Raw genomic sequence first — 12,962 nt, forward strand, 5'->3', positions numbered from 1 at the left:
CTGTTTGAGTACCAGCCTAGGCTACTCGAGAGGCAACACAATGAGATGAGGGTCTGTTTCCCATTATACCTAGTCGCAGGCTGGGCACTGCGACCACCGGTCGCTGGACTGCTCCCGGAGGGAGTCTGGCGACCAGTCGCACTGCGACCCATTGCCACAGTGCGACAGAATCCCAAGAAATAAGGAGAGGAGTCAGAATTCAAAATATATGGGAGTATGTATTTTTATGTTACCTGTAGACTACTAATATGAGCACCTAAAAGCGGTAAAAATATCGTGACGTCTACATCTGATCTGGGTGCAAACACGTGTCTATGATTATATGTATCTTTCGTGCAGAATTTTAAATCGCGTGTTTTAATATTTTGGTGATATAAAAGAAAACAATTTTTGGGGCCCCAGATGAGTAGTGTCGATTCTGTTAAGTAATAGCAAATAATTAGTTACATACAGTTTTTTTTCCATACGAAACCAAGTGAAATATTGTCAGCAATCATCCCCTTTTTAGTTCCACTTCCGGGGACTTCTGAACAAATTTTTTGTTTGTTTTCTAATCAACATAATCTAGGCCTTGCTACTACGGAAAAAGCATTCGCGAATATTTGGCAGTTATAGATTAAGTACGTGTATTCTATGTCGCACAGTGGAGGTAAATCCCCCAACAATGGGAAAATATGCAACATCCTGTATTTTGCATTTAAAAATGCCGAATATTATTAAGGAAATCCATACTAAAAGTGTTAATATATAAGTTTGACGTTATTAAGAAAATAACGTCAATTCGTCGTGAATTGGCGTCAATAGTTTCAATAAAACTACAAGAATTTGATAAATATGCCAGGGAAAGTGCAGTGTTCCATGACGTAGCGTGATGACTGATGCCCTAAATGAATTGTTAGCGAGTCACGGTGTACTACAGCTTTATGACACTAGTCCTTCGGCCCCCTACGCGATATAAAGTAATTCGAAACCATCTGTCAAGTAACTTGCAGAACATCGGAACAATATTTAGGATTAATCCCCAATTGCTACAAGCTAATTCCTCTACGTTCGGCAGGCAATAAACCGTGTTTCGCTACAGTATAAAAGAATGATAAGTATGGTCGGAACGTTGACCGCGACGTAGTCCGCTGACTGCGCGTGGTTCCGCCAGCGTCGTCCTCTCTTCAAATTAAGGGGGTATTCTAATCTAGACACTCTGCAACATATAGCACAATAATATTTAAGCAGCGGTAGTTTTTTCTATAATTTTTAAAATCTTTATTTCTGGCTTCTTTTTGGGTCTTCTTTCTGGGTTTTTACTTCTTTTAGGAGCACATATTAGTAATTTACAATAAAAAATATTCGGGTCAGGCATGAATAACAGCGACGCTGAGCCTCGACCATTCTGTACTTTACATTTCTAACTCCACTGCGTTGTATCAAATATTATAAAAGAATAAACACGATTTATTATTATTACTATCATAAATATATAAAAATACATAATCCTCCCTCAACTTTTGAATTCTGACTCGTTTCCTTGTTTCTTGGGATTCTGCCCCACTGTGGCAATGGACTTGGTCGCAGGTAGGAGTGTGCGGATCGTCCCGAGCCCGAAAAGTCGGCTACCCGCACACCCCTGGTCGCAGGCAAGGAGATTCAGCCTAGGCCCAGTCGCTGGGTCAAATCGCTGCGACCAATCGCGGGTAGGAGATCCTACCTTTACACTGCCTCGCAGTCGCGAGATCGATTCCATAATCAACCCCGGCTTGCTTCGCGGACCTTCGTAATTATCAGAAACGTGGGCACCCCTCTAAATCGGTCATTCCCCTTTAAAGAGGCGACGAGCCACCGCGACGAGGTCCATTATTCCTCGCTGATATTTACGAGGCAGCTTTCATCGGGCTCCGCGTTCCCTTTGCCCCGGCAACTTTTATTAATATCGCCGATATCAACGGCGCGACGTCGCGACCCGATATTCCCAGTGAATTTTAATGAATTCAAAGGTCGGCGGTACGCGTTGACGCGCGCACCGGTGCCCTTTGTGCGCATTTTTCCCGCCGTCCGCCCGCGATATTCCATCATGGTAAATTCCTCTGGCGCACCGTGTACCGTGCAACTTTCAATGATCATTGTGCACGCTCGACAGAACACGGCCCCCGGAACATTTCCAATTTCGGCCTCGCTGCTTCTGCTAAAACAGCTGCAAGACACAGCGGTGGGTGGGACAGGCTCGCGTTGAAAGCATCCTCTTCTCCCCATCTTTCACCGGTCTTTGTTCGCGGTAGAACACACAGCCACTGACCGAACGCTGCTAATCCGTCGGATTATCGCCGAGCGATCGCTTTCTTCGCGCTTGATTTATGCTGGCGCGCTCGCCGCTCAAGGTAGATTTACACCTGGCGGGGCTTAAAAGCGCCCCCGCTGCCGTGACGGTGTCCCTCGAGGGTAGATTACGTCGACACGGAGTCGCGCGGGCTCTTTGCTCCCGACGTTATTCCTTTTTTACTGGCGGGCATGGACATCTCGTCGAGTGAAAGAGACTGACACGAGTGAATCGATACGTGATGGGACGATCCAGCAGATTTCCCTTTCGTCGGGCGAGTGTCGCGCGGTGGTGAAACAGAGGCGACCCGCGGGCGGGGGCGAATAAATTTTTTTCCAGCGACAGAGAGTAACGCGGAGCGGAAAGGGGGACGTCGCCGGCCGAAATAGAGGGACCTTGCAACCCCTGCTCGCCCCCGTGGGCAGCCGGGTACACCGTATATATTCGCGCCGAGCCCCGATTGCGAAATTTATCGCCGAATTACGGCCGACCACCGGGCATAGTTGCGCGCGGCCGGGGTAAAAAGGATCCAGCAGCCGGGCGAAACAAATCTGGCGGACCTAATAAAAGGCGAAACGGTCGGATATTCTATCGCGTCGCTGCCCACCGTGCCAATGCCAGTGATTTCAAGTTCATGGATATGGCGTTTCCCTTTCGAGAGGACAGAAGGAACGGGAGGGCTCGTTATCCCTCAACGCCTGAAGCTTGGCGAACACTTGCTTTCAAGTCGTTTCGCTAATCGAGTTCTCTTAGAGCAGCCTCGACGATCTTCTCTTTTTATTTATTTATTTATTTCACTTTTGCGGGTAAAACCCATTTCGTAACAAAGAAAAGAATACATCGAACATCGTAGAGACACGTTACACCTAAACAGTGCCCGGTAATAAATTCTGAACGCACTCCTGGCTTGGAAATCTCGCAAAAAAAAAGATTCCTCGATTCCTGCTCGATTCCTCCTGGACGCGTTTCCAACAGATTCGGCAGTTCGATGGACCGAAACCGCGAACGCGCGGTATTTATATTTAATTCGGCCGTCGAGCGGACGGGGATTTATTATCGCGGCGGACACGTACCGGGGCTGGGTGTCGAAAAATTAAAAACAAATCTCCCCTCGTAAATTGCCGCGCGATCATCGTGCCATTAGATCTGCCTTATGCCGGCGATTATTTATTCGCGCTCGCGGCGATCGCTTTCGAAACTGTCTCGGAATAACGCCCGCCGCAAAAAGCGGGGGAGGCAGGATCCGGTAGAAAAGCGAGATAGATTCCAGCGGTAAAGGCAAAACGCTTGGCAAGCTGAACTCGAGTCGACTCGACCCGACTCGCCGGTAGCAACTTAATTAATTAAGGTGAATCGCTCCTCCGGATTGTTCGCGCGTTTTACGCTTGGCACGCTGACTAATGGCCCCGCTGATTAATACGTTCCGCAGATGGTACGCAGCGGCGTAAACATTAAGACTATGGGGGCTGCTCGCGATTGAATTATCACGGACAACCCTGCCGAAGTATTAAATTGCACGGAGCTGCGCCCTCGGTTGCATGTCCGGATTCAGTTTGAATAACAACGCCCCCGGCCCCCTGTTTATGAATTATGCATACGGTGCAAATCTAAAGCAGATTGAAAAGAGGTCCCGCCAATCGATACGGTATACCTTCGCGAGGCAGGCAGACGGATTAGTTATTAAATGCTAATCCCGCGAGCGAAGGATTGCTGGCACCGTCCCCTGTAATGCGGCTGGATGCAACATTTTAAACTACCCCCCGATCGACTGGTATCGTCTTCGGTGGAAATGCTGGCTCCGTTTTCGCCACTGCCGGGGGTGGGACACGTCTGTGCTAATTGTCGCGAGCGCGCGACACGCAAATAGAACGGTAAACAGCAATTTCGGTTTTATCAATAATACAGGGGATAACTTTCCCCGGGGTGGAAATGTTGACCCGGCGATCGGTGGTGAGTTTCTCGCTCTCTCTCCGGGGGTGGATCGAAATGGATAAAGAAGGGTATATGGGCGAGCCGGCTAGGTTGGAAAAGTTAGTTTCGGTGACATATGTGGCCAACACACGTAGAGGCGGAAGTTGAGTCGGGACCGGCTAGGACCAACCCTCTCTGCAGGCTGCGTGACATTTCTACCCCCGGAACTACCTCGAACCGTCGCTTAAGGAAATAGAGCTGTCCAACGCAAGCACGCTTCTCGGCACGGCTCTCAAGATGTGCCAATAAACGGTAATCGTCGCAAAAAAATTCGCGCACAGCCCGGTAGAGATAGAACCATGATGCTCTTTACCGTGCTTACAGATTCCCCCTTGTCGTATCGGTTAGCGTGCTTGCCGCAAGTATTTCCCATCAATTTCGTGGCTCACGGAGAAGAAGAAACCGCGTGGCTTTAATAGGAACAGGTTAAAGCCACGAGCACACGCGGTGGAGAAAGTGAAACGTAATTGTGGAAATGTTAATGGATTTCCCACGGAGACGTCAACAGAGGTGGGAAACGGGCAGCGTTTAAATTGCCGGGGCACGGAGTAGCGATATACACGGACGTGGATATTTTCTGGTTAAAACGCGGAGAGGTCAGGTTTTAATGGGGATTTTAATATCGCTTTACGCGGAGAGAAATTGAGCGGAATCGGTGGACGCGTACTAGTCTGGCATTGATCGGGGGGAAACGAATAATAATGAGAGGGACTCGACGCGGCCTCGTCCGCAGCTAATAAACGGAAACTTAATCAAACGACTCGACGCATCCAGCAATCCGATTGAAGTGCTTTTCTATGTAGCGCGCACCGCGGCGGCGTCGATTTTTCAACGCAGATTTCCGCTGGATTTCGATCAGTCACCGCAAACCATTCAGAGTAATTAATCGCCCCCCCCCTACAGTCACCGAATATAAATATTACGAAATCGCGAACAAATGCGATGGCCAGCCGACCGCAAATTTATACACAGCATAGCGGATCCGCTTACCAACGTGCTTATTGGTTCTCGTCATCGATGAAGCCATTAAATAGTTATTAATAATTACGGGTGCGCGCGGGGAAAAAGCGGCGGGCACGGATCGGTGGCGATTCATTGTGCCGTGTCCATAATCAACGCGGTTTTCAAGGAAAAATATTTAGACAGCTACTGAATTGTTTGAGAATAATTAACCCTCGGGCGGGCGCGCCAATGAGAGGCACACGAGCAGGCGCGTGGTGAAATCAGTTGATCAGTTGAAAATAATCATTTTGGCTCCCTTATATATTACGCTTCAGAAACGGTTTCTCTGTTGACAGTGGTAGCTTAAATTAAATGCGATGGGAAACTATTATCAATGCATCCAAAAGTGCAGTAAATGTATTTAAAAACACAAAAATAGTATATGTAAAACATTTCTGACATCAAAAATGAAAATCAACTGGCACAAGCTTCAAAGGGTTCTTGAAACACACCACGCGCGGAGAGAATGTTTGTCTTACCGAGACCTAATGAAGGAAATACGCAGATCGGAGCTCACAAAGCGCGCCCGCTCGAGGGTTAAGGGGAGAAGACCGTATAAATCGAACGAAAAATAGAAACAAACAATTTTCCGTAAATCGCTTCTAAAACATTTCGAAAATATATTCTCGAAGTTATAGGTCGAAATTCAACTACGTATCGATAATAAGTATTGCCTGGTCAGTCAGCGCGCCTCCGAGCGCCAAGCATACCTTAAACGCATTTTAAACGCGTTTTTCTCGAAACCGCGTTTTCAAAAGTGGCGCCAGGGATAACTCAAAAACTATTTGACCAATCAACCTCTAATTTTGCACACATTTAGTTTATAATATTCCTCAGAATATGAACCACAAGGTTTAACCAAATTATTAATTTTAACCACTGTTTTTCAACAAATACAGCGCGAATTTTGGGCGAAAATCACACTTAACTGTTTGAAGTTCCGCCTTTTAAAATATGCAAATTTTTACACCATTCTCGGTTCATATTCTTACAATTGGCACATAAATTGAAAAAAATGATTGTTCTGTTTGACATGCTTAACTACCAGACACGCTACAACCGGCGCCGTTTTGCATCTCGAAAAAAAACCTACTTCAGATACTGCTCTATTTCTTCTGTATTTATTATAAATTTACTGTCATAAAATTTGTTTTCACTTGTTAGAATGTTACTTAAACTACCCTTAAAGTTCCGAAAGGATTAGCGCATTGGTACCTTTGCAAAAAATTCCTAAAAATTCATACAAAAATAAGCCGTTTAAACGGACTTCTCCCCTTAAGGTTTACGGAAATCGATAGACCGCTGTACCCAGGCCCGTTACAATAACATATTCAGAGTATATAAATATTATAAAACAAGCCAAGAATTGTAATGTAATAAATTCAACATACCATAGAAGATTGAAGAGTCTGGTAAGATTCTGCAGTCGTAGACTCCGTTTCCAAGACGTCTGTCCTCCAGCAGGCAGAATTATAACTACACTACTTAGTCACTGATCTTCCGATTTTTATCTGCGTGTTAAAGAAAACGAATAGAAGTAAGTTCTCTTTCGGTATCACACCACTCAACGACGACGCGAGACATTCAAGTCACTAGCACGGCCCGAATACCACTGATTGCTCGAAGCCAACCTCTACAAGGCTAACGGTGTTTATCCCCAAATTCAGAATACACAAAAACGGTCCGCAGGTAGTTGGAAAGGTGGGAGAGCCGGCAGCGGCAGAATGTAAACACGGTCGACTGTATGCGAGGCGTATGCCGGAGTAGGGACAGTAGGAAATATGCCCACGTTATCCTCGTACAAATAATCTATTCTATTCTTCTTAAATTATTGCTAATCTATTCTATTCTGATTAAATAAATGCTACAGCTTTCTTCGATTCCTTTGGGCGTTCCTTTCCTCTTTCCATTCTCAAATACCTACCCTGTGCTTGAAGCAGAAGGCACACAACAGCGCTCGTTTCGCGTGGAGTCGCTTGACGCAAGCCGTCCGAGATCGAGAAGAACAACTTTGCAGAGACTCGTACGTGATGCATCGCGAGCAAATTAATTCGAGGCGACCCGTAGCCCGGGACAATTACGAAGCTTGCCACCGATTCTTGAAGGTTTGCTTGAGAGCGGCCGTAGCCTCGAGGCTCGCGGAACTCGTCCGTTTCGCTTAATTAAACGTCCCTCTAATTAATTAGAGAAAGATCGGACGGTTCGACAGGTAGAGCGCCACCAGGAGGACACTCGCGGGGCTCGTAAGTCGACGCTCGTAAAATTTTCACCCCCCCGACCACGGCCGCCCTCCGACCCCCACGCTCCTCCAATTCATTCGCCAACGTATCCGGAAGTTTTCCGCCTGGTCGCTTTATTGAATGTATAAGCCGTCCAAGTTGGATGAAACTTCTCCACTGGATACTACGAGCCAGAGAAAAGTCCATCCTACCGAAACGTCTTCCTCGAAACCAGTCGTCTCCTGAAACATACATCCCCCTCTACAACCCTCGGCTCGTCGCTCGTGTTTAACCAATAGATGCTTTAATTAATTACGGAAAAGTCAACAGACTGTGGAGAGCGGAGCGGGATCATCGATTCAGGGTCGTGTAAAATCTCCCTCCCAAATATCGCGCGCCCACCCTCTCGAGTTAGGAAGGGGGAACGCGTTTTAGGCGTTTCCCACCAAAGTTGTCTAAAACAATAACTTTTTAGTACCCTCGAAGCGTGGTTTGGCCAGCCTCTAACGACGATCCCGAGATTCAATGGGCGGGGAGAGGGAGTGCCGGAAACGACCACGGAGATGCTGGTCGTTCGGTGGATCTGGGGGCACGGCAGTGCCCCCGCCGAGTCGAGTCGGGCGCTTGCCGTAAGCACTCTTTTCTGCAAGCAACTCAGCGTAATTTTGACCCCCCCGTATCTTAGTGCTGGAGTTGCCCAGAATCCTGAAACTTTACTGAAACCTAGTACTTTGCAAACGGAATTAAACCCCCCGAATTTCACGTTTCTATCTTTTCTAGTTCATAAGATATTTGAACTCAAAGTCTCGTTATTTCGACACTGACCGATCGTCAAAAATCAGACGTACTTCCCGCAGCCCTAGAGACTTGAACTTTGGCAGGAAGGTAGTGTTTGGGATACAATGAAAGGAAAAATTAAAAAATCTGGAAAAATCCTTTTCTCTAACGATTTATGAAAAAAATTCGATATCTCTGCAACCACTGAACCCATAACCATGAAATTTGATAGGCACGTTCCTCTTAGTCCCCAGGTGCTCGCTGAGAAATTTCAAATCCTGATTTTAAGTCCTGACGCCGTAAGGTAGTCGCAGCGCGGAGTCCTCCACTCCGCAAAAATCGCGTGAGAAGGAGCAATAAGGATAGAGAGTGGGCTATTCGAAAAACAGTGGCTGATGTCCGAAAAGAACACGTAGCTAAGAAAAGAAGGATCACTTACAAAAAGAAGTGAAATCCCATCAAAAACATTTCATGTAAAAAATGTGGCCGAGTCTCGTGAATTCTTTACCCATAAAAAAGTTGTGAGATGTCCTGTAGAACCGAGTCTAGCGCTCTAATTAACTCTGACACTTTCATTCACAAATCACTCCAAGTCTACATCTTTAGTTAAAGAACATTTTGTGACTTGGCAATTACGCAGCACAGGAAATTTATTACACCTTACAATGTTATGTAAAATTAAGTTCCCGCTATAAATACATATACAGTGAGTAAAAAAAGTATTTGGACGGTTTTTAAAATCGCATAACTTTTTTAGAATTGGTCCAAACGACATGAGTGTTTTTTTAGAAGCTAGAAGGATTAGTTTGCTAAGTGACGTGTTTCGCCGTTTTGAAAAAAATACATTTCGCGAAATTCCCGAAATCAGCGATTATCGACCTTATTCTGCGATCTTTAAGCGTTTATAGCTCAGAGCAACGTTAACCGATTTTGATGCAATTTTAGGTACATATGTAACTTACTTCAATCTACAAACGGGTTTTTTGAATTTTCATTACAGGCTCACAAAAAAAAGTTAAAAAAATGACCTTTACAATTTTTTTTTTCTATCCCGACCAAATGCATTTTTTTCAAAACGGCGAAACACGTCACTTAGCGAACTAATCCTTCTAGCTTCTAAAAAAAAATCATGTCGTTTGGACCAATTCTAAAAAAGTTATGCGATTTTAAAAACCGTCCAAATACTTTTTTTACTCACTGTATATGTCCAGTTGCTGTATAAACAGTATTTTACGCAATTCTTTATTAATAAACGTGCATATTATAATGTAAGCAACTTCCGTCACATTCCCGTACCGAGTAATTGCCAAGTCACAAAATATTATTTAACTAAATATGTAGACTTGGAGTGATTTGTGAATGAAAGTGTCAGAGTTAATTAGAGCGCTAGACTCGGTTCTACATGACGTCTCGCAACTTTTTTATGGGCAAAGAATTCACGAGACTCGGCCACATTTTTTACATGAAATGTTTCTGATGGGATTAAATTTCTCCAGCCAGTCTATCTGGCCCCGAGCCTAAGCGTCTCCTCTCGGAAGGCGGAATCTTCAGCGCGGAATGAAGTTTCGTGGTCATCGTTCGGCCGGATTTCAGGGGAATTGTAGGAAATTCGGGCCCGACTCGACTCGAGCGCGGAACCAGGGTGGATAGCCGAAGTTCCGGCCGTGAGGTTACACGGCAGAGATACTCCCCCGGCATCCAGCCGTTTTCCCGGTGCCCGGTGCTGGCGGGCAACGACACGGCGATGGAAAATGATCGAGGGTGAACAGCGCTAGCCGACGTCCCAATTTCCCAGACAGTAACCTGTCCCGCCAGCTGGCACCCTTCGGGACATCAGGCCTTTCCCTCGTGACCCAGCGGCCGACCCTGCGCCGCCCCACCCACCCCCTGCCCACCGTCGCGCCTGGATCTTTCCCATATACCACGTCCGAGGGTTATGGTTCGGCATAAATCTACTTATAACGGCCGGCAACTATTCGTCGGCCCCGGACTATTTCACGAGCTCCTCCGTGACATAAACGCGCGACGTAAATCGTGGCCGTTCGACGGACAGGGGTTGGTTGCCATCCGAGGATGCCCTATCTGGAAACGTATCTCGGCCCTCGCCCTTCATTTTCTCCTCGTCATCCTTTCCCAAGGATCGTAGCAGCTACAGCGAAGCCCTGCCCGATTAGGGCTGCCCCTCATCGAGATACAATACCGGGGATATAGCACTGTGGGTGTGAGAAAGCCGAGGAGACAATCTGCTAGGCTGGCGCGAGGAATAAATGTTCAGAAGAGATATGCGCGACGAGGCGATGGCTGATCGAGGAGCGGGTCACCAGAGTCGAGGTAGAGACGCCAACGAAGCAGCGTCGAGACGTATAGAATACTTAAATATATAATAAACTTATTAGAGTTACGCGAGTCACGGAATTATTCACCCTGCTTCTGAGCCAGGCGCTTTCCAATCCCGCAGTACAGAGCGCAGAGGGTGGATCCGTGGATCGCGATAATGTAATTATAATCCAGGGGCGACGGTGTTATGGATTCCCGTGCAGATATCCAGCGCAGGATCCGAAATTTCCAAGGGTTCCGGACAGCTGTCGACCAGGGAGACTTTGGGCTAATTACTGGGACTGCGATTAACCCCGCGATCGCAATATATCACGGAGAGAGAAGGGTGGTCTGTTGAAAGACACCGGATTAAGGGTAACGAATCGATCCTCGCCATTCCCGTCGTTTATCAAATCGACGAGCGACTCGGCTGCCAGCCTCGTTTGTTTTTCGTGGCCAGAGGAACGATTAGAATCCACCCTCCCGCGGAGTGGCTGGGATGACGGAGCCCGAGGAGCCACCCCCTCGTTCCTGGATCGTTATCGAGAGACAGCGGCTGTTTCTCGTCGCGACAACCGTATCGTGGTAACCGGGCGTTACATTCGTACGCGCCAGTTTGCAACTGGATGCCTGTCGGGGGCGGGTGAATAGCTTGTCCGCGGCGGAAAGGGAAGGCGAAGGTTGAGCGAGGCTCCGGGTAACTTCGCTGGAGGCCCGTTGGTATGCAAGAGGGTAGGAGATACGTACGTATGCGTCTCGGTGGATGCAGCCGCCATACGACCGACTAAGTAACCCAGTTTTGCTCGCGAGAAGCTATCCACAGAGGGTGAGACGCGGGGTGGCGAGAAGGGGGGTTGCGACGGGGCTCCAGCTAGCCCCGTGCGCTAGCTACAGAGTGTTTCGAAATAAAGTACGGTACATTATAGCCGGAGTCGTTCCGCACACATTCAGAGGCACGAGCGGGGGAGGGTTGGGGGCGCATGCGTTCGCGTGCACACTCGAATAATTTCAAAGGGAAACAGACGGACGAAGCGAGACCGAAGGTGATAAAAACCGGGATGGAAGAAGCAAGATAGAGCGAGAAGTTGGGAGAGAGGGACGGAGAGGCGGGGTTGAATACCGGGGGTGAGGGAGGTGGTGGCGTGGCCCCCGCCCCTTTAAAGTGTTATCTTCGAAATTGCGTTCCGCGGGAGCGTTATTAAATTAAGTAAACCGCAAAAAAGTTTCTTTCGAGCTGCCGGCCGCGCACGGGGTGGGTATGTTCCTGGTGTAGTCACGGGCTGAGCCTCACTCGCGGCATGTATGGGAATTAATACCCGAGGAAAACCACCGCCGCCCTCTTTCATCCCTTCCTATTTCTGACTGCGCACACAGAACCCACCGACATCGGCTTTTCTAACCATCCCCCTACCACCCCCCGCCTGCCCCGCGCCAGCTAGACGGTTGCCGCATAAAAAGGTACTTTTAATTTTGCGATCGTAATATACGAAGCCACCGTTGCCCTGGAACCGTGGCTAAGATTTCCGGTGGCCGGCCAGCGGCTCCCCCGCACTCGAAAATGTAAACGTTCCCTCCGACTGTTTTCCAGCTTTTCCCTCTTCCACCGAGGCCAGACCGTCGAGAGATTTTTCCAACGAAATTTTTTTTCGTACCACCTTGCGTTTCGGCGCGCGATGCACCTTTAATGATAAAATATTCCAAAGAATTTCCAGCTTGTAATTAACGGGCCATTCGCTCCCGCGAGACTCGGCAGCGTAACGAAAGAAGAACTCGGCATAATGGGATCCTCCTGCGCCCAGTTAAGCCTGTGATGAAATCTCCGATCTCCCCGCGGTACCTAACGAAGATCGCGACACCAATGCTCCTCCCCGGTTCTCTAATTATCCAGAAGGGGGGGGGGGGGCGGTGGGGAAGTTGCGCGAGTTTTAGCCCACGCTGCTCGCGAAAGCAAAAGTCCAACGACTTTCGGCGAACTTGCCGAGCAGTTTTCCCCTAATAAAGAACGTACTTAAAGCGATTGAGTCGCGCCGGCAGTCCGCTTTGATACTCTGCACTTTAGCTTTTTATTCGGCGAAAGTTTGACACTTTGGGGGACTCGTGGACCCGACGTCCGTGAAAAAGGGTTTCGATGTCGGCCGCCGTGGCGAAAGAAGCACGAGCGACTGCCTCCTGATGCTATCAAAGACGCGAAAACAATGGGAGCGCGGGGAGGAAGCCGGTCGATCGCAGACACCCCTGCGGATCGATCCCTTAAGTCGTTTCTCCGGCTGCTTTCGCCGCAAGAAGCGAATTAACGACGCCTCTAATCCAACCGAAACCCTGGACGAGCTCGAGCCTTTCCGAATAAAATACCCGCCGTCGCGACGTCG

At 48.0% G+C, this 12,962-nt stretch overlaps 1 protein-coding gene and 1 long non-coding RNA gene across 3 annotated transcripts in view; one reads left to right on the forward strand and one right to left on the reverse strand.

The window, feature by feature from the left end:
• LOC143377586 (uncharacterized) overlaps positions 1-6,869 on the reverse strand; it is a 96,835-nt gene extending 89,966 nt beyond the window's left edge. The window contains exon 1 of the long non-coding RNA XR_013087361.1: positions 6,673-6,869. This is a non-coding gene — a long non-coding RNA (uncharacterized LOC143377586). The remainder of the gene's footprint in view (positions 1-6,672) is intronic.
• Positions 1-12,962, forward strand: part of Vn (membrane-bound neuregulin protein vein) — a 276,994-nt gene that overhangs the window by 234,560 nt on the left and 29,472 nt on the right. The window lies entirely within an intron of this gene.

This window comes from Andrena cerasifolii, chromosome 16, assembly GCF_050908995.1.
Source record: "Andrena cerasifolii isolate SP2316 chromosome 16, iyAndCera1_principal, whole genome shotgun sequence".
NCBI classification, from domain to species: Eukaryota; Metazoa; Arthropoda; class Insecta; order Hymenoptera; family Andrenidae; genus Andrena; species Andrena cerasifolii.